This window comes from Phyllostomus discolor, chromosome 9 (genome assembly GCF_004126475.2).
Source record: "Phyllostomus discolor isolate MPI-MPIP mPhyDis1 chromosome 9, mPhyDis1.pri.v3, whole genome shotgun sequence".
Lineage (NCBI taxonomy): Eukaryota > Metazoa > Chordata > Mammalia > Chiroptera > Phyllostomidae > Phyllostomus > Phyllostomus discolor.
In genome coordinates this window covers 2,308,828-2,331,236 of record NC_040911.2, presented here as the reverse complement: position 1 = coordinate 2,331,236, position 22,409 = coordinate 2,308,828, and the positions used below count along the sequence as shown (strand labels likewise).

The 22,409-nt window shown below is 55.9% G+C and overlaps 1 protein-coding gene across 1 annotated transcript in view; it reads left to right on the top strand.

Moving 5' to 3' along the window:
• Positions 1–4,391: 4,391 nt before the first annotated feature.
• The window catches only part of ZNF407 (zinc finger protein 407), a 259,153-nt gene continuing 241,135 nt past the window's right edge, over positions 4,392–22,409 (top strand). The window contains exon 1 of the mRNA XM_028525040.2: positions 4,392–4,725. The gene's annotated coding sequence lies outside the window, so the exon portion shown is untranslated. The remainder of the gene's footprint in view (positions 4,726–22,409) is intronic.

Sequence of the window (22,409 nt, the reverse complement as noted above, 5' to 3'; positions counted from 1 at the left end):
GCGGGAGAGAAGCATGAGAACGAACCACAAAGGACTCCAGGGAGCCGCCGGAACGTGCAGAGGAGTCGCGTCTGTGTCACTGGCCGTCCAGAGCAGGAGGAGGGGGGACGGGAGCCACTCCGAGGGGACTCCTCACTGGGACTGCGCCCCGGCCACCGGGCCACGTCGGCGGGGGGGGGGGGGTGATCTCTGTGTGCGAGTGAGTTTGGGGCGGCGGAGAGGGGGGAGGGAGGGACAGTCCCCGCCGTCACCCAGCAGGGACTGAACCAGAGAACCCGGCATCACCTCTCCTCTGTAAGATGAAAATACCACCGCACGTAGAGAGGTTGTCGGATTATATGCGATAGCGCGTCGAAGGTTTTATTTAGCACAGCACAGTGCCTGGCACGTATGGTGTTGGTATGTCTTCTTCCGTACACTCCCCTTTTATTTTTCCAACTTGCTATTATAAAAGTGTTTATTATTATTATTCATTATCTAATGGAAAAGATGACAAGTACCTAGAAAAAACATATAAATCTACTGACTGCTTTATTTCCTTCAGCATGGGAGTATACACATTTTTAATCAGCTTGGCAATGACCCACAACCTTCGGACCAATTTCGAGTATACGTATTTCTATTTATGATGTGTGAAAACTTCTGCTCTGAGTGTTTCTTTTATTACACACTTAGACTGCGACAGCGGTAGCTTTGGTTGGTGATAACCCTTCTGGGGCGTTGACGCTGCTTCTCGATGCAGGTACGAGAGAACCTGGGCAACAGCAGAGGGGCTTTTTCCCGGCTGACGCGAGTGGAATGTTCCCAGTGGAGTGTTCCTGGGGGGCGGGGGAGGCTGGCTTTGCCTGCGGCCCCGCCGGGCTGCCGGGCGCACTGACAGCTCGGGCCCCCACCAGGCAGGTGTCTGCACACCGTTCACCGCGCACCGTTCACGTCGCACGCGGCTCAGAGGAGCCCTTCGCTGAACTTCGCCCTTACAATCAGAAACTTGTCCTTAGCCAGGCCAGTGGAAGCCCCCGGGGGAGAGCTGGGACTATGTAACAGAACCAAGCGGGGTCTCTGACCAGTGAACAGGGACGACCATTCGGCCCTGTGTTTCCTTTTGTCAAAGACCAGCAGCTGAAAACGGAACACGATGAAGCCGGTGACCTATCGGTTTGTGTTAGGGAATCTGAGTTCTTCATAATGCTGACGTGCACTTTCATTTTTGATGGTAGGAGGGTCGGGATAAATGTGTGACAGTTTGAATGGTTTAAACCATCTCTCCCACCAATCGTGTGTGGCTGTCATCATCTTCCCCTAAAATTCCACGTGGTTCCCTGGTCTGAATGTCAGCGTTACCAACTCACTGGCCACTCCTCTCTCCTTCCCCAGAACTGTTGACAGGCAGGGCGGCTGCGCAAAAAGAAGCGGGGGTGGGGGCACTGCACACACTGACCTCACCCCGATAAATGCACACACTTGGGCTGACCATGTCTGAGTGTCAAGATCCTGCAACTTTCTCTAGGTTAAAGAGAGAACTACAGCCTAGACCTTCTTACCCTGTGGCAGAGGGGTTTGAGGGTAATCCTCAGTCCAGGGGGCGCCACCCCCGCCCCTTGGTAAGGGCTCCGCCTTGGGTTTGAGTGCTATGGAGACATTTACGAAGACAGATCACCACGTGCAAAACTGTAACACCGAGAGCTATTTGTATTGCCAGATGAAAACCCTCTCCTTCTGGAGCAAAGGGGGTAGGGGGACATGCTAGCTGCAGGTGTGAGGCTAACGAGTGCTTCAGGAAAACTTGTCCGCAGCACCCAGAGCAGCAGCGGCCGAAGCAGAGGGCGCAGCTGGAAGGTGACGGGGGTAGCGGTGGGGTGGGAGGAGCTGCACAGCGGAGGAGGTGGCCAGGGGTCGGTCCCTTAGCCCTGTCCGGTCACTGGAAGGAAGAAAACCGTGGAGCCGGCCACCCCACGGGCTCACGAGTTTCATGCAAACACCTGACACCTGGCTGGTCTGCCGTCTCGGCCCAGAAAAGTCGCCTGGCCTCCCATCTGTGGGGCCTCCCGCCACCCCTTCGGATGCAGACACGGGTTAGAGAAGCCTTGGATTACTCTTGCTCTGCAGCCCCCGGTGAAAATAAACTAAAGATACTTGTCCTGTGGCTACATACCGGTGTGGGATTAGTCTTTAAAAAGCCCCAAGGCTTTATGTATATAAAGGTATATGTAATATAAAAAATATAACATATATGAATTTTATAAATTAATAATCCTGAGTTTTTTACACGTATATTTATATACAGGGTCTGCGGAAGTCCTGCTTGAGTGTGGCTGGTAGGGTAATAATATGGGTGTGATCATCTGTAGTTTTCATTTGAACATTTCACCTCAAGTGTCATGGGGTGTGCCTGAGTGTGATACTGTGATGTTACAGAGTCACATGCTTATGATTTTGTAATAAAAGGGGGTGTTATTTGTGCCGGACCTTGTATATATATTTCCCTAGTAAGATACAGAACATTATCAAAATTTCTCTATATTCTTGGGTTTTTCTACAGCAATGCATGAAATATAGTAGATGCTTAATAAACAAGAGCTATTCTTAGTATTATCTAATGGAACAAAGTCCTTCATATTAGACCCTGTTACTAGGATTTAGAAAGTTTATTATTTTTATCGGTTTTAGAGTCGTCGACGTGGTGCTCCCCTTGCTTGTGCATTCACTGGTTGTTTCCTGCGTCTGCCGTGGTCGTGGCCGGAACCCCCAACCTCGGGGCACCTGGCGTGGCTCTGGCCCATGGAGCGTCCAGCCCGGCCTGCTTCACACATTGTGGAACCTCTTCTCTTAATACAACTTCAAAAGAAGGGAACGTCACCTTAAATAACGAATTTTACACAGGAGGAGGATGAAGTTGGATCGGCTTCCTTAAGGTCACGTTTTGATGTGAATGGTCCTGTCTCAGCAAAACAATGGGTGATGGAGCTGAAAAATAAACCCCGATCTCCTTTCACTGCTCCAAGAAGACGAAATTGTTAACTACGACCCCCGAGGTGAAGCGGTGGCAGGGCTTGTCACCGGGAGACCCACGGACACCTCACCCACACGGAGAACCGGGCTGGCTGCCGGGGCTGCTGAGAACTGCATCGCCTGGCCACAGGAGAGAAACACTGCCGTAGGAGACGTGAGAGGATTATAAGCACCACGTTTTCAAGTACATTTTAAGCACCTTTCAAAGGAACCCTGAAGACAGTATCTAGTTTTACTTCTCTTTTATTCAGTGGGGACCCAGTAAAAGCTGGTTAATGAAATAAATACACTGACGCGCTGGCCGCCCGCTGGAGAAGCCTGTTCCCCACGTTCCTCTCCAGCTGTAGGGCTCGCTGTGCTCGCTGGTAGAGCGGGGAACGGCCCCCGTGGATTCACAGCCAAGCCCCGTTCTCTAGCTGTGCGATCTTGGGGCGGCGGATGCTGCTGAGTTGCATTTCCTACCGTGGAAGAGCCGGGAATGCGTTTAGGGTTCAGCGAAAATGCAATCCGATAGGTCTGCCAGTTCTCCACGCTCACTGCTTGGATTTAAACTCCCCTGAGCTGAAACTGGCCTTGCGAGCTGGTTTGGGTAGGACGCCTATCCTTACCATTACAAGGCCATTATTTCAAAATCCCATGGACTTTTACCCTCCTAAATACAGTTCTGATTTCTTAACAGAGGCCCCTAAGCCTACAAGGTATGGACGCCCCGTGGGACACCGCGGCCGTCTCCGGGACGGCGTCGCCTTCCGAGCTGGGTCTGGGTTTCCCCAGCCCAGGCTCCGCCCGGAGGCCCGCGGCTGTGCGGCCCAGGGCGCCCAGGGGCCGCCTTTCCTTCCTCCCATCTACCCTGCGCCGTTAACGTTCACGAACAGTCCACGCAGGAACGTTTTAAACACCCACTGCGTTTTCAGCTTTCGCCGCCCGGCTGAACCGCCCCACTGAGCTCCTCTGCTCCAGAACTCGGCTCGTGGCTCCCTTTGGGCTGTGACTGCGAGGACCCCAATTTGCCGTCACGGGAGAGACTTCTCTGGAGCTGGAGGTGCGCACGCGCCTGGCTCAGCAGAAAGGTCTCGATCCCGAACATGTGAGGGCCCCCAAAGCGCCCGCATCCCGAGGGCCGCGTCCAGGCCGAGGGCAGCGGCCGGGTGCCGGCAGGCCTCCGCGGCCCTCGGCCCCCGCGAGCGCGTCCGCTTCTCCCGCATTGCCCTCGGGATTCTCTATGGACAGCGGGCGGAGGGGTGGAGTGACGAGGGACGGGCGGCGACGGTGGGACGGCCGGGAGGAACTCGCTCGGGGACCCTCTGTAGCCCTGCCGGGTCGGACACCGCCAGCCCTGAAGCCCATTCCCCCTTCTCTAAATTGACTCCCTCGGCCTTCCGTTTTCCTCTCGGGGAGGGGCGGGACTTCCGGCTTCGTGTCCGAGGCACTTCCGGCAAGAGCTGATGTACTGAAAACAAGACGGCACCCGGGCCCGTTGGCCATTCGGGGAAAAAATAAAAGGGAACTCGAGGTGGGGTTTACTAAACCAGTCCCGAGATCCTGTTCTTCTGGTTTCAGTGTCTCGCGAGCGGCCCACAACCGAGACAACCTGCGAGCTGCCGGAAGTCGCCCAAAGGAAAGACGGGAAGTCCCGCCCCTTCCTCCCAGAGGGAAGACGGTGAGCCGGAGGAGTCAGTCGTAGGGGCTAGCAGGGGCGATCCTGTCGGCAAACAGGTAAGTTACTGTCTGGCCGGGGCGGGGGGTTTGGAGGCGGGGACCGTCCAGCGTCAGCGCGGGGCCTGGGGGCGGTGGCTTGAGGGCCGGGGCGCCCGCGGCTGGACGCCGCGAGCCCCGCCAGGGCCCTTCGCTCTTCCTCCTCCCCCTTCCCCCCGCCTCCGCCCCTCCCCGCTCGCCGGTCCCTCCCGGCGCCGCCCAGACTCGCCCCTTTCGCGCCCGCCGGTCCTCGCCACCGCCGGCCTCCGCGCCCGCCCTCCCCTGCCAGCCCCGCGCAGGCCGCGCGCGCCCGCGGGGCTTCGGTTTCCCGGCGGCGACGGGCTGTCAACGCCGCAGCGGCGCCCCACGCGCCCTTGCCCGCGGCCGGGGCGCTTCTTACCGCCCGGTCGCTCCGAGAGTGACACAAATACGCCCCGGCGCGGGGCCGCCCAGGTGTCGGTCGCAGTCTGGGTGGCGGTTTCCTTAGCCGCCGCCCACTCGGTCGCCCTGACGCCCGTACTGTGCCGCCGCCGCCCTTGTCTTCTTCCGCGACGGAGGCCGGGTGGGCCGCGGCCTCTCGGGGCTCGCCGCCCCCAGCCTGGAGGGGCAATGCGGGCTGCCGCGCGCCTCTGTCCCGGCGGTGCTGCTGGTCCCTGCGGGCGCGCGCCACCGCCCCTCCCGCCAGCTGGCCCTGAGCGCCGGCCGCGTTCGGGACTGCAGTCTAGGGGAGCCGGGTGCCCGCGCTGCTGACCCCTGTCGGCTGCGTGCAGCTTGGAACAGCCCGTTTATTCCATTGGGAGCTCTGGGATAGGACATGTTGGCGGGTGGACGTCCATAAACACGCACGTGCGATTTTTCTGCTTTGTAGGTGATCACAGCCCTACGCAGTGATCGAGGTGTGACTTGACGCCCTTGTTGGCGGGTCCCCTTACTGGGTGCACGTGGTCGACGGTGGGGCGTTATCCCGTCGGAACGCAGTCTCTACAGGGAAGGGCACTCACGTGTGGGTTAGAGCACCATTAGCAGAGCTCATCAGATACACACATTGTATTTCAGTTAGCACATCAGCCTTGGAGCGATTGCTGTTAATTTTTTTGCCGAATGAGAACCAGATCAAATAATTTGACCAAAATTAACGTCATGTTTCAAGTCTCAGGTGTCATTCTTTTCAAGTTTTCTACAAGTGAAGTTACAAAGTCCTACTGGCACGTCTGAATGTTACTGAGGCAGGGCTCTCTAGTAGTTGGTGTCTTCTGGCGTGCCATGTGAGACAGTTGTGTTTGTTGCTGTTTATTGCCGTTAATTGCTATTGATGCCTTTAAAAAAACATTTTCGCCTGGCTGGAGTAGCTCAGTGGATTGAGCGCGGGCTGGGAACCAAAGTGTCGCAGGTTCAATTCCCAGCCAGGGTACATTCCTGGGTTGCAGGCCATAACCCCCAGCAACCGCACATTGATGTTTCTCTCTCTCTCTCTCTCTCTCTCTCTCTCCCTTCCCTCTCTAAAAAATAAATAAGTAAAATATTAAAAAAAAACATTTTCGGACGATTTAAGATTTACAGAAAAGCTGCAAGATTGGACAGAGAGTGTCACTGGTACTCAGCAAAGTGGCTCCACTTCAACACACATTGGTTCCTGCTTTAAGCCTGCGCCCCTCTAGGTGCAGGGGAGAGGAGTGCCCTGTCCTCCCGGATTTCCAGGTCTGGGTGACAAGACAGGCACATAAACGACACTGGTGCTGAACCCGAGACTTGGGAACGCAGACAACAGAATGCCTGGCCGCTGGGGAAGGGGTGGCGAGCGCCTGCTGGAGACCTGTCTGGTTGGGTCAGCCTGAGCAGAGGAGGCCCCTAACCCGTATAAAACACCCTTCTGAGGTGACCCCCCCCCCCCATCTCCTCTGCCATATCACAGGTTGTGAGAACAATCCCAGGTTCTAAATCTATTAATAGGAGATTAAATGTAGCCGTCCGTGTTCCTTAGGTAGTGATGGGAATGTCTAGATCCATACATTTTTAAATTCTTAATTTTCATACTTGTCCACTCCTTTCTGTGGTCTGGCCACACACGTTCTTTCTGTGAGGCCAGGGACGACGTTCTGAACGCGGGTCTGGGTGGGGTTCCCACAGCAGAGGGGGCGTGTGAGCGGGCATCTTCGCCTCCTGGGGCTGCCGGAAGGAAACACCGTCGCCTGGCTGGCTGGAGAAACAGACGTTTCTTCCTCACGGTTCTGGAGGTGGAGGAGTCCAGGACCAAGGGTCAGGGCTCTTCCTGGCCGGCAGACGACTGCCTCTGGCTGTGTGCGCACAGGGCGGAAAACGAGAGGGCTCTGCATCGCCTTCCTCTCGGGAGGGTTCTGATCCCGTCTTCGGAGCCAGCCCTCCCGAAGGCCCCACCTGCAGACCCCACCACACTGGGGCTCGGGCCCCCCACGTGTGCACTTGGAGGGGGACCCTGCGGTCACCGGGGCTTGTGGGCTGGGGCCGAGAGTTTGCCTTTCTGACAGTTCCTGGGTTCCGCTGAAGCTACTGGCTGGGACCACACTTTGAGAAATGTGGCCTTACATGATGGTGCCTTCGGTATCTTATGAGAAGAGTCAATAAACCTCTGTGGGTTGACGCTGGCCGCACCTTCTTCCTGGTGCGCAGAGAGAGAATCGGGTTTTTGTCCAACAGCAGTAATGCACCGACAGCAGAGCGCTTAGGTGACACAAGGGGTGGGAGTGGAGTGTTTCTCAGGGTCGTCGTGACCTTTGTGAGGATGACTTCTGGGGATCGTTCCTGAGGTCAGACGCATGTCCCTGTGGGAGGGACATGCTCGCACTGTGAGGGTCCTCAGTGTCATCAACGCAAATGCTGAAAAGGACGTCCGGATCGGTTGCTGGATCGAGTAGCAGTGAAAAATTGCTTCCAGCTTTGTTACTTGACACGGCTCTGTATTTTGTGTGCTGACATTATCTTTCCTTACGTATCAATCTTATATGAGGCCCTAGCACAGGCACCTGCCCACTGTGGGTGTTAAATGTAGGTTGAATTACAAAAGAGCAACGGGGAAAATAAGCTAAGTTATTTATCTGGAGAGACTTCAGTGCCCTAGGGAAGTTACTCTGCTCTCTAGATTATCTCAACTGTAGATTTTTATTGAGTAATTACAGTTTATTCCAGCTTAAGCCTTGTTTGTAATTATTGGGATTTTTTTAGTAGAAATACTGGAGGAGAAAGTGTATTTTTATGTTAATACTGGAGGAGAAAGTGTATTTTTATGTTAAAGGTGTATGCTACACCTTTTTATCATTCATCTGAAATTATTTAAAAAAATTTTTACTTTGGCCCTGGCCAGTGTCACTCAGTTGGTTGGAACATTGTCCCATAGCCAAAAGGCTGCGGGTTCGATTCTCAGTTAGGGCACGTGCCTAGGTTGTGGGTTTGATCCCCAGTCAAGGTTTGTACTAGAGACAACCGATTGATCTTTCTTCCTCTCCCTCCCTTTCTTCCTCTCTCCCTAGAAACAATGAAAAAATGCCCTCAGGTGTTGGGAGCCGCCCTGCCTGGTTTCAGAAGCTGTAACCCCCATGGCTAAGGCTGAGGGAGTTACCTTGGGACTATAAACCATTAAGGAGACAAAGCTTATCTCCCTGGCAGGAGCACCGCCTCTTCCCCTTTTACTGCACCCTGCCTGGCCCCCAATGGTCGGTTAGCCAATTATGGGTAAGATTCCTCAAGGGAGGGATGATCTAAGACAGGCATGATCATGGGGGCCCCGAGGGAAGGACTTGGGGGGCTATAGCAAAAGGAGGTGATGGACCCTTGCGCCTTGGCTTTGACATAGCCTGAGTCCTCATTCTGTCTGCAAGAAGTCTCCTAATCTCCTGGCTGCCTTACTTCCCCTCCTGGCTGCCTTACTTCCCCTGCCCGACTTCAGCCTGAAACAATGACAGAGGGCGGTGCAGCCCTGTGCTGGAAAGGGCGGGTTCCCAGGGTGATCAGGCCTGAGAAAGAATGCATAAAATTCTGTGAAACCTGCTTTGCTAAGAATGTCTTCAATTAAATGATAAGGGTCCGAGCAGGAAATGAGTTAGTTTCCCAAAGTTTTATAGCCCTTTAGCAAGTAGACCCTGACTCAGGATAAGCCTTTGTAGTTCTTTGTATGTTATCTGTGGTTCGATCCTTTCTGCCAGACAATGACCGATGAGCTTCCCCTGTGTTCCTGTGCAAACGAGCCCAGTAAAAGCCCACTGAGGAACAGGCTCTGGGCCCTTCTCCTGTGAGAGATCGGCCACCTTTCCTCCCCAAGCAGATCACGTCTTGGTAGACTTATTCTCATCCGTGGCAGCCGGTGAGTGGGGGGGGGTCCGTGCGGGGGGAGCCCCACCGCACTCAGGTGAGGATTAAAAAGAGATATTAAAAAAAACCTTCTAAGTGTGAAGTAGTTTGAGAGTTACAGGGAAGTTGCACAAGCAGCCTGGGGAGTTCGGTGCACACAGCCACGCGCCCAGCCCCGGTGCGAGCCTCTCCCGTGGCCACAGCGCCGTCGCTGCAGCCGGGCAGTGGGCGGAAGGACCCTCAGTCTGCAGTGGTGTTAAGCTGCCGAGTCCCTTCCTGTGGCCCGAGAGCCGGTGCAGCGCCCCGCTGTGCACTTCGTCACCAGGTCTCATTGGTGTCTCCCCGCCTGCGACACTGCCTTTCAGACTCCTCTCCGATGACCTTTCCAGGAGTCCTGCTCGGGGGTTTTGTGGACTCTCCCTCGGTCTGGGCCTGTGCGGACCTCCCCGCAGCCACGTGGAGGCTGAGCATCGTTCGGCGGGCTCACCCCGGCGGTGGGGCTGTGCCTCGTGTGCGTTGGGTCGGTGCCCGTGTGCCACTGGTGCCTGTTACCTCGGAGCTCGAGGCTGTGGCGGTGTCTGGCCCCTCTCTGTGCTCCTGAGCGACTGACCATTCCTCCCACTGGAGTGAGTCGGCCTCCTAGGGTCACTGGTTTCAGTGCAGAAGTTAGAAAAAAAAGGAACACAAAACTTCAGAATTCCCTGAGCCTGACCCCAACCGCAAGCTACTCCTTACCTGGGGAGGCTTCCTCGTCATTTGTCTGACCCCAGCGTGGCGGGGGTGGGTCCCGGAGTAGGCGCCGGGAGAACAGTTCTTTGCCTGAGACCTTGTCCCCCGGGCCCAGTCAGTGTTGGCCCTGAGTGGGCAGCCTGTCTCCCGCCTGCCTCCCAGGCACGGCGCTCTGTGACCGTGACCTTCTCAGACTGTCCCTGGAGCGTTTCCGCAGCCGGTGAGTCCCCTTCAGTGCTCACGAGGCAATGAGTGGCGGGAGGGGCTGCTCACCCACGCGCCAGCCCACGGGCCTGCTGTGTTCTCCACAGTGTGGGCCACGCTGATGAAATGCGGGATTATTACACGCACACGCGTATAGATTGCCTCTATTTTCAAAATGTTTGTGCCTTTACTGCCCACCCGAGTAAATTGGAAGATACTCCTCCAGTCTCTCTCCCACCCAGAACTCGTAAGCTCCTTCGAGGCAGGAAGCAGGCATCTCCTTGTTCACCAGTGACTGGCTGGTACCTGCACACACCAGGCACTTGGCATACATGTGTGAACACGTGCATATCGTGTGTTACGTGTGCATTTTGCTAGCTGTTTTTGTGCGTTCCCTGGGCATCGTGCACATCCTCACACGGGGGCTCCGCAGTGCTGCCTGCGGGCACCCTGGGGGTCCCTCTGCAGGGCCGGACGCCGGCCGGCCCGCACCCTTTCTGGAAGAAGGAGCGCTGCGGTGAGTATCCTGGGGTGCGTTGTGTCCAGTCACTTCCTGAGGACGGCTGCGGTGGCGAGCCCCTGGCAGCTCTGAGCACGTGCGTGGTGGGGCTTCGGACCCAGGCCCTGCAGGGTCACGGGGTCAGAAGGGCTCCGTGCCTTCGTGGCTGCACCGGTGCGGCTGGGGGTGCCCGTCCCCACGCTCCTTTAACACCTCGCTGTTTCTGGGAATGAGACCAAGTCTCGGGTTTTCCTTCTTTTGGATGTTCCCACGCACTCCAGGAGGGCAGTGGATTGGGGATCGAAGTCTGACTAATTTTCTAATAACCTGCCACATTTTCACATTGAAAATTTCCAGTTTTTTGTTTGCCTCAGTGAGAGAGCAGAGCAAAGCTCAGTGAGCTGAACGTCTACTCAGTGTTGTACTTGGGGCACTCTCTGTATCCTCCTGAAGTTACAGCTGGTGGTGTCTGTGGCCCCAGACACACGGGGAGCCTTTTGATGGAGGGGCACGTTTCTGATTCACATCATCACGGGAATCAGTGGTTGAAGGCTTCAGTGTGACAGGCAAAACGATGACAGTTCGGGGAGACAGGGTAGGACGGAGGCGGCATGGCCGATGGAAGGGGAGGTCTTTAAACACCTCTCGGGGGGCAGCAACCAGAAAGGAAGAGAGCGGCGTGTCCGACGGCGCCCGTGAGCGCTGACTGTGCTCATGAAACGAAGCCGGGGCCGCGGGCAGACGGTCACGGGTGAGAATCGGGCGTTTCCGGTGCTCACTGCTGACAGCAGAGAAGTGTCCGGAAGGGCGAGCACCAGCCCATCAGTAGGAACAACGGAAGTGGGCAAATGGCCCGAACCGGCGTCCCGCCCCACAGGACACCCGGGTGCCCAGGTTCTCGGGTGGTCAGTTACCAGGGAAGGGTAGCCTGGGGCCAGGACGGCGGCTAGTGGCACACACGTTGGCTGGCGACAGTGTGGAAGTCTGTCTGGGGTCGGAAACAGCTGGAATGCCCCCGCAGCAGGTGGGGGTGTGAGTTGGTGCAATGGCTTTGGAAGTAACTAGTCCAGCTCAAGATGCACATGCCCTTTGACCCAGTGATTCCCCCTCACCCCAAGTCTGTATCTTAGAGCAGTGCTTCCAAAGCCCCTCCCCAGCATCTCCAGGGAGCTTGTTAGAAATGCAGGTTCTAGAGCCCCACCCCAGACCAGCCAAACGGGAAGCTTGGGGAACGGGCGGGCCAGCTTCCGCCCGGCAGGCCGTCCAGGTGACTCGGTGCCGGAACTGGCACACTGCCACCCTGAGGAAGCGCCGGTGCCGGCCGAGTGCGCAATCCAAGCGGCCCGTCTGGGAGCGGAGACCCTGGGAACGGGGTGGGCCCCGGGCGGGTGTTGTGTTGTGCACCCCGGTTACGTGTGCTGCGGCTGTGCGCCTGGGTGGGTCGAGCTGCAGGCAGCGCTGAGGGCGTGCGGCAGGGACATCGCATGTTGTCAGGGGGAAAAGCTTGTCCCAGAAGAATGCATGTGGTCCTTTTCCGTTTGTTTGTTTGTTTAAAGTTTAGGGAAGTGCAAAACAGAATTGCGGGTTGTTGGGAACACAGATGTGGAATAAGGAAAACAGGCACGTTACAGAGCAAAGTCAGGTCAGTGGGCAGCCCCGGGCGAGCAGGGAAGGTGACGCGCACCCCGAGGGGGACTCGGGGGTAAGAACTTATTTCACGGAACTGTGATCTACAGTCAGGTTTGCCCTATCGTGCAGTACCTTGCGCGCATTACAGCTGATTTTTTTAATCTACCAAACGTTTAAAAAACTGGAGGAAAAGTGATTCCACAGAAACCTCATGGGATTGTCTGATCTTAAATTCCCCACCGGCCAGGTCGGGGTGGGTGGGCGGGCCTCAGGCCTGCAGCTTCTTTACTCAGGTTCCCCTTTGCCTTGAGCAGTTTCTGTGGGTTCGGTGAGCGCGCCTGGAATTGCCTGGGGAACCCCTGGAGGGCGTGGCCACCCGCCCTCAGGAGAGCAGATAATCCTCCTGCTCTGCTTTCCTCCCACCCCCACGTGATCTTCCTTGATTTCAGGTGCATAAAAGAAATGGCCGACTGTCACTCTCCAGAGCATTTGAGGTCTTGCTTTGAGGCCATTGTCCTCAGTGTGGTTCAAAGAAACATTTTTTAAACCATCATGGTAGGGCAGTCACTGCTTGAAACTTAACACGTACAGGAAAATAATAACGTGGTTCTGGAAGTTCTCAGTCATATTGCATGTCTTGTGGAGCCAAACAGCACCCCCATTTTTGTTTGCATTCAGAGAGCTGAGGTCGTCTGACCATGAGAGCCGCTGGGCATCTAACTGTGTCGCGTTGGACTTTGTAGCGAAGTCAGCGCCTGCCCCAGCAGCCGGTAGGCGTCCCTGCGGAGCGGGGGTGTCTGCCTGCCTTTCAGGTGCAGGGAGAGCTCGTCCCAGGCCCCTCACGGGCAGCGGGGGGACCAGGTCTCTGGAGACAGACCGCGGGCGTGTCCGCTCGTCATTTCAGCTGCTTCTGCTGGAGCCAGGCCATCCGGGCACTCCGTCTCCGTTCCGAGTACTTGTCGGTGTGTTCGGTGTTCGCACTCCTCCTTCAACGCCCAGCTAGTTTTAAATAGGAGCAGGCCGGGCACCGGGGAGCCTGGCCGGGAGCAGACGTCGTGTGACGCAGCGGGCGTAGTAGCCGTCCAGCACCCCATGCGGCCGCAGCCCAGCGTGGCGGCCACTCGCTCGTGGGACCCAGCGGGAGCTGCGTTTCGGAGCTGGAGCCACAGACCCCTTGTTGCAAAGTCTGTGCTGAGCGTGAGTTATGGATCAGAGCTTGATATGCAGTCGTTGGACCGGTTGTTACAGAATGAGGAATCACAGTTGTAGGAGTGCATATAATTATGAAACCATTAGGATTTAAACTAAGGTGGTAATGTACTTTTAAAAATAGCCTAGCAAATTTAGATCATTCAAGGAGAGGTAGTAGAAATTACAGTCTTTTTAAAAATGAGAGCTGACGGTTTTCATGAAGAGCCTCCATAGTCCATAACCAGGCCGTCCACGTGGGTGGTGTGGGAGGGACGCCCCGGGAGCACAGGGGGCAGGTTCAGGCAGCGTGTGTTCCGGTGACGTCCAGCGTGGTTGCGCGTGGGGACCCGGGACGCAGGCGAGCGGGTTTGGGGTCCTGTGTGGGAGCCCTGCCCCGCGGAGCACAGCCACTCTCCTCCCCGGCCCCCCTCTGTCTCTCCCCGGGTTCCGTCTCCTGTGCCCCTCCGCTCCGGCTGGGGAGTGTGTGTGCAGCGTGCGAGTGCACGTGTGTGTGTGTACGTGCACACGCAGTGTATGTACATGTATACACACACTATATACACATATACACAACACGCACACGTATATGTTTTTTTAAGGTGAAAGAGACTTCAAAGCAAATCTGACTCATCGGAATCACCCCGGGAGATCTTTAAAACCACAGACTTTTGTCCTCACCCCAGTGTTTTCGGGGGTGTGTGTGGCAAACAACAGAAATTGGTGTTCTCCCAGTTCTGGAGGCTGGGAGTCCACCTCAGGGTGCCAGAGAGCTTGGTTGCTAGCGCAGGCCCTCCTCGGGGTTTGCAGGTGGCTGGCTCGCTCTGCCCCCTCCTGTCCTGGCCCAGACTCCCTTAGTCACAGTCTCTCCATGTCTCCGCAGGTGGGGCCCGGAGCCCCGTGGTTGAGGGTCAGCTAAACTTGTGAGTGGCTGGTGGTGTCTGGGACTCCGTGCTGGACGTGCTGGACGTGTGGGAGTAGTAGCACCGGGTGTGCTCCTCACAGGCAGGGGCTGGGGAAGCTTTAGTGAAGGTCTTACAGAGACCAGCGCCTTTGCAGGGCGCCAGTGGTGGAGTGACAAGTGACGGGACCAGCTTAGGGCCATCGCGTGGCAGGGACGGCTGGCTGGCTGTCCGCCGACGTCAGCCCTCCCTTCCGTGGGACACGTCGTCCAGACGCCCTGGCCGCCGAGCAGGTGTGCGCACACGAGTGGCAGATTGCACTTCTGGGTCAAGGTGTTTAAGGGGCCAGTGCCCTCCCTCTTTGGTTTGTAGGCGCACACGGTCCGTACGTGTGTTTCACCGGCTCTCTGGTCAGCCCCTGGCCCAGCCACGTGGACGCAGGAAATGGACCTCCGTAGGGCCTGTCATCAGCTGACCTGAAACGTCCTTCCTGCGTTCCCCGCCGTCCCGGGGCCAGTCTGAGGACGGCTGCTGCACTTCGTCGTCATGCCCCTGAGCCTCCGTGACTCCAGTCCGTCTCCAGGGTCTTGTCCTTGGGGACGTGGGCGTGTGTGACGAACGGCCCTCCCCACGTCCCTTTGGCTTGTCCGCGTAAACCGTCCCACCCTGGGTGCTTGCCTGCCATCTCCGCTGGGGCGGCCGCCGGCCCTGCTGTCCCGAGGCTGCAGCGGCGATGTGCAGGCGCCCCTCCTTCTCGGGGGCGTCCGTCGGGGGTGCCACGTGGGTCTGCCCTTCACTGGGGACCCTGGTTTTGCCCATCCCCACGAGGTGCCAGTGTACCCACCCGACAACTGCTGAGTTTCTCCTCTTTCTTCCCTTGCACTAGTGCACTGTTTGTAGGGAGACCCTCGAACACCGTTCAGACATTCTGCACGTCGTACTTGTCCCCCCAGACTTGGCATCCGTGGGCGATCCTTGCTGGATAGGTGTGGTCTTTGCCAGCACGACTTCCTGTCCCCTGCGGTCCTTCCTCATTTACTGGTTAGTTGGACCTCAGCCCTCTGTCCTGTCCGTGTGCCTCGTCAGTCGTCCACCGTCTGTCTCCCAGTTGTTCATACGGACTTACTCCTGACTGCTCTCAGTGGGTGAGGGCACGCCCTCTGGTGCGCCAGTGTCCCCGTGGGGTTCGGTCCGTCGGAGCCCGTTTCACTGTCCCCTGTGACTTCGTGGCATCATTATTTTTAAAAAAGCCTTTCCTCACTCCTGACACAAGAAGATGCTCTAGGCTCCACGTGTGCCTGCCTCGCCCCAGCCCTGGGATTGGTCCTTTCCTGAGGAGCCCAGGCTCCTCTCCGTGGGCACGGTGTGGGAGGCCACGGCGTGGGTGCTGGCTGTGCCCACTGTCCTTGGTCCTCCCCCCCACTCCTGAGGTCCGTGGGAAGTCCCCCCCGAGAGCCGGAGCCACGTTTCTGGGCGTCCCTGGGCGATTGGACCCAATCAGACCCCAGGCGTCCGTGACTCTTGTAAGTCACTTTCTCACTGGACTCTGATTCTTGTTTTGATTCCACGTTTAGTGCAAGAAGCGCAATTAGAGATGTATTCCTAGCCTGGGAACTTTCCTTCTTGAGAACTGTCATCGTTTTCCGTTACTTCAGCCATGTGGAGAGACTTTTAAGAAAGTTAGCCCCTCAGTCTTTCTCCCCAAGTCATGTATTTTGGAAAAGTACAGGAAAGTACCCGAGGAAGAAACAAAATGACCTCCAATTTCATCACTCAGAGGAAAAAAACTATTCACCTTTTTACTGGTTGGCCAAAAAATGTTTTTTTTTTTTTTTTTCCTGTATAGTGGCTCTGGTAGTGCTTAGTTGTCTTTAACTTTATTCAAAACATTTTTCTTAGATTGTGTTGTGACAGCTGTCCTATCAGTGTGCATTAAAAAAACTTACCAAAATTGGTGAATTTTTGTGCAGTCATTTTAATACTGAAGATGGAAGAAAATATGCAACATTTTTGGCATATCATGCTGTATGACTTCAAGAAAGGTAGAACCACCACTGCGACACACACAAGACAGACGTGAGCAGCGTGTGGAGAAGGTGCTGTGGCTGATCGGACGTGTCCAGGGTGGTGTGTGAGGTTTCGTGCTGGGGATTTCACACGGGATGAGGCACCACGGTTAAGGTGGAGCAGTTGAAGTTGATAGTGATCAAATTGAGACATTGATTGAGAACAGTCAGTGTTAACACCACGCGGGAGATAGCCGGCATACTCAAAATACGCAAATCGGTACAGTTATTGGTGAAAATGAAAAATAAGTCTTTTATGGAAAAAAAACAAACTGACTTTTTGGCCAACCCAGTACAGAAATGGACTTTGTTAGAACTATATTTTAAAAATTTAATACTGAAGTTCTCTTTCCTAAATATACTTTCTTAGCACTCAGATCTGTGATACCTAATAATTTATATTCCATATGTCTTGAGGCTGATAGTTTTACATTGTGTGTTGGCTTATTGACATTTGGAATTACAGTGTTTTCCAGATTTCTTCCAAAATTAGTAGTTTAGTCTTTTTCCCTGCAGTTCTTTGATGAGCTATTGTCTTCCAGCTCCTCTCGTGGACCCACAGCATCCCTCGGCAGAACGCTGGGGAGCGGGTTCGGGGTTTCAGGGTTCCGTTTTCCTGGACTGGCGTTTTGGAACTCCGCCCTTCCTTCTGCATTTTTTTTTTCCTGGAATGAAAAGCAAACCCACACCCGAGAATGCTCTGTCCTGTGGTCGTGTGGTCAGCAGTCCCTCACTCTGACTTTCCTTGCTGCCTCTGTGAGCCTCGGGCCGCCCTCCCCCGCTGCAAACAGGGGCTCGGCGCCGGGAGCAGTCACGTGGCGGCTGTGTGCGCGGCACACGCTGTCGGAGAGGCTGGGTGGGAACGGGTCCCGGAACGGGTGCCGTCAGGTCCCCTTCCCCTGGAGCTCACCGTGCCCCGTGTGGGCGTCGCCGTGTGTCCGCGGGTTTCTTCCCGCCTCTCTTCCCTGCCCTCGGCGTCCGCACGCCGGGTGCTTCCTTGTCTCGCCCCTCGGAAAAGGTGGAAGGCGGATTTAAGGGAAATGCACCAGCTTTTCATGGAATGCTTTTTATGGCCGCGTTATAAATTCTTGAAAATGAAGCGTCTCACGGAAACACTTAACGAGGAGGTAGGGGCTCCAGGCACACGCACCTCCCCGCCCCTGTTTAGTGGGTGGATGCTTTGAACTAAGTTAAGGAAAGGAAAGGATATATATTTTGTTGTTTCAGTTTTAATAGTTCATGACTGATTTTATAGTTGAAATTATATTTTACAATAAACAGGAAGAAGAATTTATACGGCCTGTTCTATTTGATGTGAAGTAGCAAATCCCATTTCTCTGCAGCTGTAAAGAAAATTCATTATCATGCCTTTACTGGGAAGAGGTGGGGGTTTCGTTGTGATCAGTCACACCGACAGTAAAACAGCCTCTTCCCGTGGCGAGCGAGGCGGCCGATCTGACGCGCCTGCCTTCACCGGCGCTGAGTTTCCCCGCTCTGTTCGCAGAACCTCCTTTCTCCCGTGCTGTTTTCCTGTCCCGGCACGTTCTGTCTCTAGAAAATTAAAATAATTAGATGGAAGTACTAACTCTAAAGATAACTAGATGGAAATAATAACTCTAAAAGGCATTGACTTAAAAAATAGTTTTTGAAAAGAGATATATTAAATTTTACCTTTTTGTGTAAAATCTTTCCAACTATATGAGGCGCATTTGTCAGAGGTTGTTGATACAAGGTTGTCATAAAATTATCTTTATTACTGGGTCAATTTAATATATTTGGAAAATAGTGCTTGAGGTGTAAGAAGATTGTTTTTTTGAAGAAGGAGCTAGGGGAGAAGGCTGAGCTGACTTCAGGGTATCCCTCCTTGTGACTTGTTTTATGCAGCTCGTCATGGGCAGTGCTGGGGGGGAGGGGGGTCCGCACTGACGGGAGCGGGGACGGGCTGTCTCTTCTCTCGGGGTCCCCGAGGTTTGAGCTCTGTTAGTGCGGGTTTTCAGTGAAGGTTTTCGCTCTACCTGAAGCATAAAGTAAATACTCTAATTGTTAACTCGCAGGTAGGTACACTTGGGTTGGTTATTTGAAATAGAACGTGACGTCCCGGGGAAGAGACAGGGTGCTGTTCTGTGGGTGGGGATCTTTCCCTCCCTGTGATGGTTTGACCCGTGGGCGTGGGAGCACACAGGTGCAGCCTGCTCGCCTCCAGCGAGTCCCTGGGCCCGGGCTGGGGGGGCTGCCTTGCTGGGGTAGGCTACACACGGCTCCCTTCACAGGAGAGGGAAAGGAGGGTTTTCACGGCTGCCGCCCAGGGGTTCTGATGCTGTGGGCAACGGTCCAGTAATTGCTTTTCGTCTCACATTCCTGAAATACGTTGAAATGCTGGGAGAAACCTCTTCCCATGAGAAGTGGCCACCAGGTGTCATCAGAAGGCTGCTATTGATTTGTTTTACGGCTGTTCTTAAAGACTATATGGTTTGATTCCTTCCTTGCTACTTTTCTTCCTTTATGACCATAGAAGAGCTGTTTGTTTCCGTTGGGGCAGAAGCTTCCCTTCGTGACGGGTTCTTGGTGAGTCCGTGTGCGGGTAAAGCTGGGGAGGCTGCGGTGACGTGTGCCCTGGTTTCCCTAGTCGGGCTCGCTCGTTGAGAACTCGGGTGACAGTCGACACTGTGCGTGGACCCGTGCGCCTGGCGGCTGGTGTGGCACAGGGAGGCCGTGCCGAGCGGTGGCCGAGGGGCTGGTGTGGGAGCCGTGTGCTCCGGAAGGTTTGGTCTAAAAATGCATCTTGTTCTTTCAGTCCGAACACCTCCCAGGCCCCCGAACACCGAAACTGCACTGTGGGGGGAGTCCGGGGCTCGCTTTCCTTCCCCACTGGTTACAAGCAGCGGGAATGCCAGGAGGAAGAGGGAAGATGCCTTCCGTACTCTGGGGTCTCGGAGGGTCCCCACCCGTTCTGCTGCCGGCTCTGTCTGAGAGCACTCCCGGGGCCGTCGGGAGCGGGGCGGGCGCTCCGAGAGTGTTTGCGTGCAGACTGCCTCCGGGAGAGTGAGCCCCTCCGCCGTCCGCTGGGTGACTTCTGATCGCCGCTCCAGAGACGGGCCATGTCCCCTCCCCCCCAGTGCTCGTCCTGTCCTGACTCTTTACAGACCTTTATGTGCTCGTGCCAACGCCCTTGCTGAGGGCGGTTTTGATGACGTTGCATAGACATCCTTATCTCCATGATCCCGTCTCCTCTGGGCCGCCCGAAGAGTCTCGCCGAGGCCCTTGCGCTCCTGCTTGCTGACATCGTCACCCCGGTCCCGGGCCTCCCGACGCAAGCTCTTAGATTGCTCGCGCTCCGCTTCTGCACCTGCCCCACTCGCGCTGTGTCCTGCACAGGGACAGACGGATCTCCCCAGAGCTGAGCTGGGTGTTGGCGGCTCCTCGCTGACAGCGCTGGCTCAGCTCCCCCGCTGATCGGAGCCCGTGTGGCACGGCCCCGGCCGGCCACCTGCCCTGGCGTGGAGTTGCGGGCAGTGGAAAGTCCACCGTGTCGCTGTGAGCTGCGTGGGTGGCTGATGCTCCCCATGCGTGTTCCCTGGCTTCGCCATGCCCTTCTTCCCCTGGAGCCGTTCGCCTGCTCCCGCCTGCTCCCTCGGCGGAAGAGAACCCCGGTCCCAGTTTCCTCAAGGATTAGCTCAGATGGCTGTTCTGCTCCTCCGGCAGACGCCCTACGTGGTAGTCTGATCCCGTGCTCATCTGTGCGTGGATCTGAGCCTGCGTCACGCACACGGCTGTCGGGTGCGGCCTCGCACTGGCGCCCCTGCCCGTGGCCCTGCAGAACGGCAGCCTGCCGGGGGCTGGGGGTGTCTGTAGCCCTGGCTCCTCTTGCGTGGGGGGCACTCGGTGTGTGTGTGTCGGCTGTTCTTTCTTCGTAGGATGACTTGCTGAGTTATTTCATTAATTCAAAAAATCGGTTGGGAGATAACAAGTGGACAAACATTTTCTCCTGCTTTATAATTTTGGGGGCCATTCTAGAGATGACAATAAAGGGTGTCATTATTTGGCGTCTGCATATTTGTGTAGTTGTCACTCTTTTATCTCTAAACACACACGAGTCGGGCGTCACCGTGAGAACATTTACGCCGAACAGACGTGACACATGTGCGTCTCCCCGAAGCCTGAGCTCGCGTGTTCTTTGCGTGCCGAGCCGAAGCCGGCCTCCTGCCCAGCCTGCGGTGGCGTGTGAGCGTGGGTCAGCTTGGCGTCGAAGAGAAGAGGATTCACACCGGTCCAGACCAAGACATCGACCCTGACTTCTGTTAGGGCCGTTTTCAAACACAAACACACACAGACTTTGGGAAACCCCATAGAATCAATCACATACTGAGTCCCCTGCCCTGTCACTCAGCTTTGGTCGTTGTCAGCACGCAGCCTCACTGTGCCCTTCTCCTGGCCTGTTTTGGAGTGTATCTCAGACGTGTTTCACGTCGTCCAGGAGACATCACAACGAGGGGTTCACTCATTCTGGCACCTCGCGTGCTTGGGATTGTTCTGGGCTCTCGGACAGGAGGGCGGGTAACCTGAGCCCCTCCCTTGCACCGCAGTGCGGGAGGGGGAGTAAAGTAGATGCATTGTTAACCAGAACAGGAAGACAATTAAAACTTCTGCTTAACAAAAGACAACAGCAATAAAATCGGAGGGAGAAAATATTTGCAAAACATGTATCTGACAAAGGATTGGTATCTGGAATACGTAAGCAGTGCCTCCAGCTCAGGAACAAACGGCCAAGTTACAACGTGGGCGAAAGGGTAACGGGCACTTCACGAAGCTCGAGACAAAGTGTTTGGCACCGTCACTGGTCATCGGGGAAATGCAAGAGGGCCGCCCTCGCCCACTGGAGTGACCCCAGTCTGAAAGGCCGACGGCGTCCGAGGCGGGCGCGGACGGGGGTCACTCGGAATCCTTGGCGTCGCTGGTGGCTCTGTGAACAGCAGGGCCTGGCGGAGCTCACCCGGCCCTCTGCCCGGTGACCCGGCAGCAGCAGTGGCGCCTGAGGTACTCGCAACGGGAGGAGACACGTGTTCTCGGAAGGGCTCGTGCGGGAGCGCGAGTGGCCAGCGGCTTTACCACGCGGGCCGCGGGCAGCAGGGACGCGGTGCTGGGCAGGAGCAGCCTGGCCCTCCGCCCTCCGAAGACACAGTGTCTGCACCCACCTGCACGAGCTGCTGCGGCAACCTACTGGGGAGGGATTCGGAGCAGGGGCTGCCTCGGGGTGGGGGGGTGGGGGGGGCGTACCGAGGACTGAGTGTGAGGGGCCTGAGCCCATCTTTCGGAAGATGGCGGTGCTGTCTGTCCCCACAGGGACATTCCCACGGGCCCTCTGCAGACCTCCGTGCTTCTCCTTCGGGCACCTCCCCCGCCCACCCCCACTGGCCGCCCCTCCGCTCTGCTGGGAGGCCCCGCCCTGTGCCGTGGCCTGTGGCCTGTGGCCTGAGTCGCTTACCCAGGGAGACGTCTTGCCCAGGTGTCTGGGAGGCCGGTCTCACCTCCGGGGACCACTGCCCTCTGGTGTCCAGGGCAGAGATGCCTGTGGTTTTGTACAGGTTCCTCTGTTTTTCTTTCCTAGGGGTCCCGTGCGTGGGGGGTGCACTCGTCCCGTGACTCTTCTCGGCCGTGAGGGCGGGGGTCCCAGAAGGAGAGCACTCATGTGAAAGGACCGCCCTCTCGCCCCTCGCACTGTCCGGCGTGAATCTTATACCGCCCTTGGGTGCGATTCCGGCATCTACAACCAAGACCACTTGGGGCACCGTGGCCCTAAGCGAGGTTTTTGGCCCAGACGTGTGATGAACTCACTGGGTCTTTCCCCTTTTTGCTCTCCCGTTACAAATGTTGAATAACAAAGCCAGTGCTTTCTCCAAAAGAGCATTTTCTAAAGGGTCCTTCAGAACACCACTTTCTTGGTTCTTTATAAACAAAGGGTTATGTGATGAAAGTAATTTGGGAAATGCGTATGTGCTGAGAAATACAGTGGTAAAGGAATTTTGTTCAAACCAGAGTTTTTAAAACTTATTTGGCCAGGGATATTCATCCCCCCCACCAAAAAAACCCAAAAAACAAAAAAAACCCAAACCAATCAAACAAAACATCTGTTAACCTCTTATATGACTTATATTTTCTGGAACACATTCT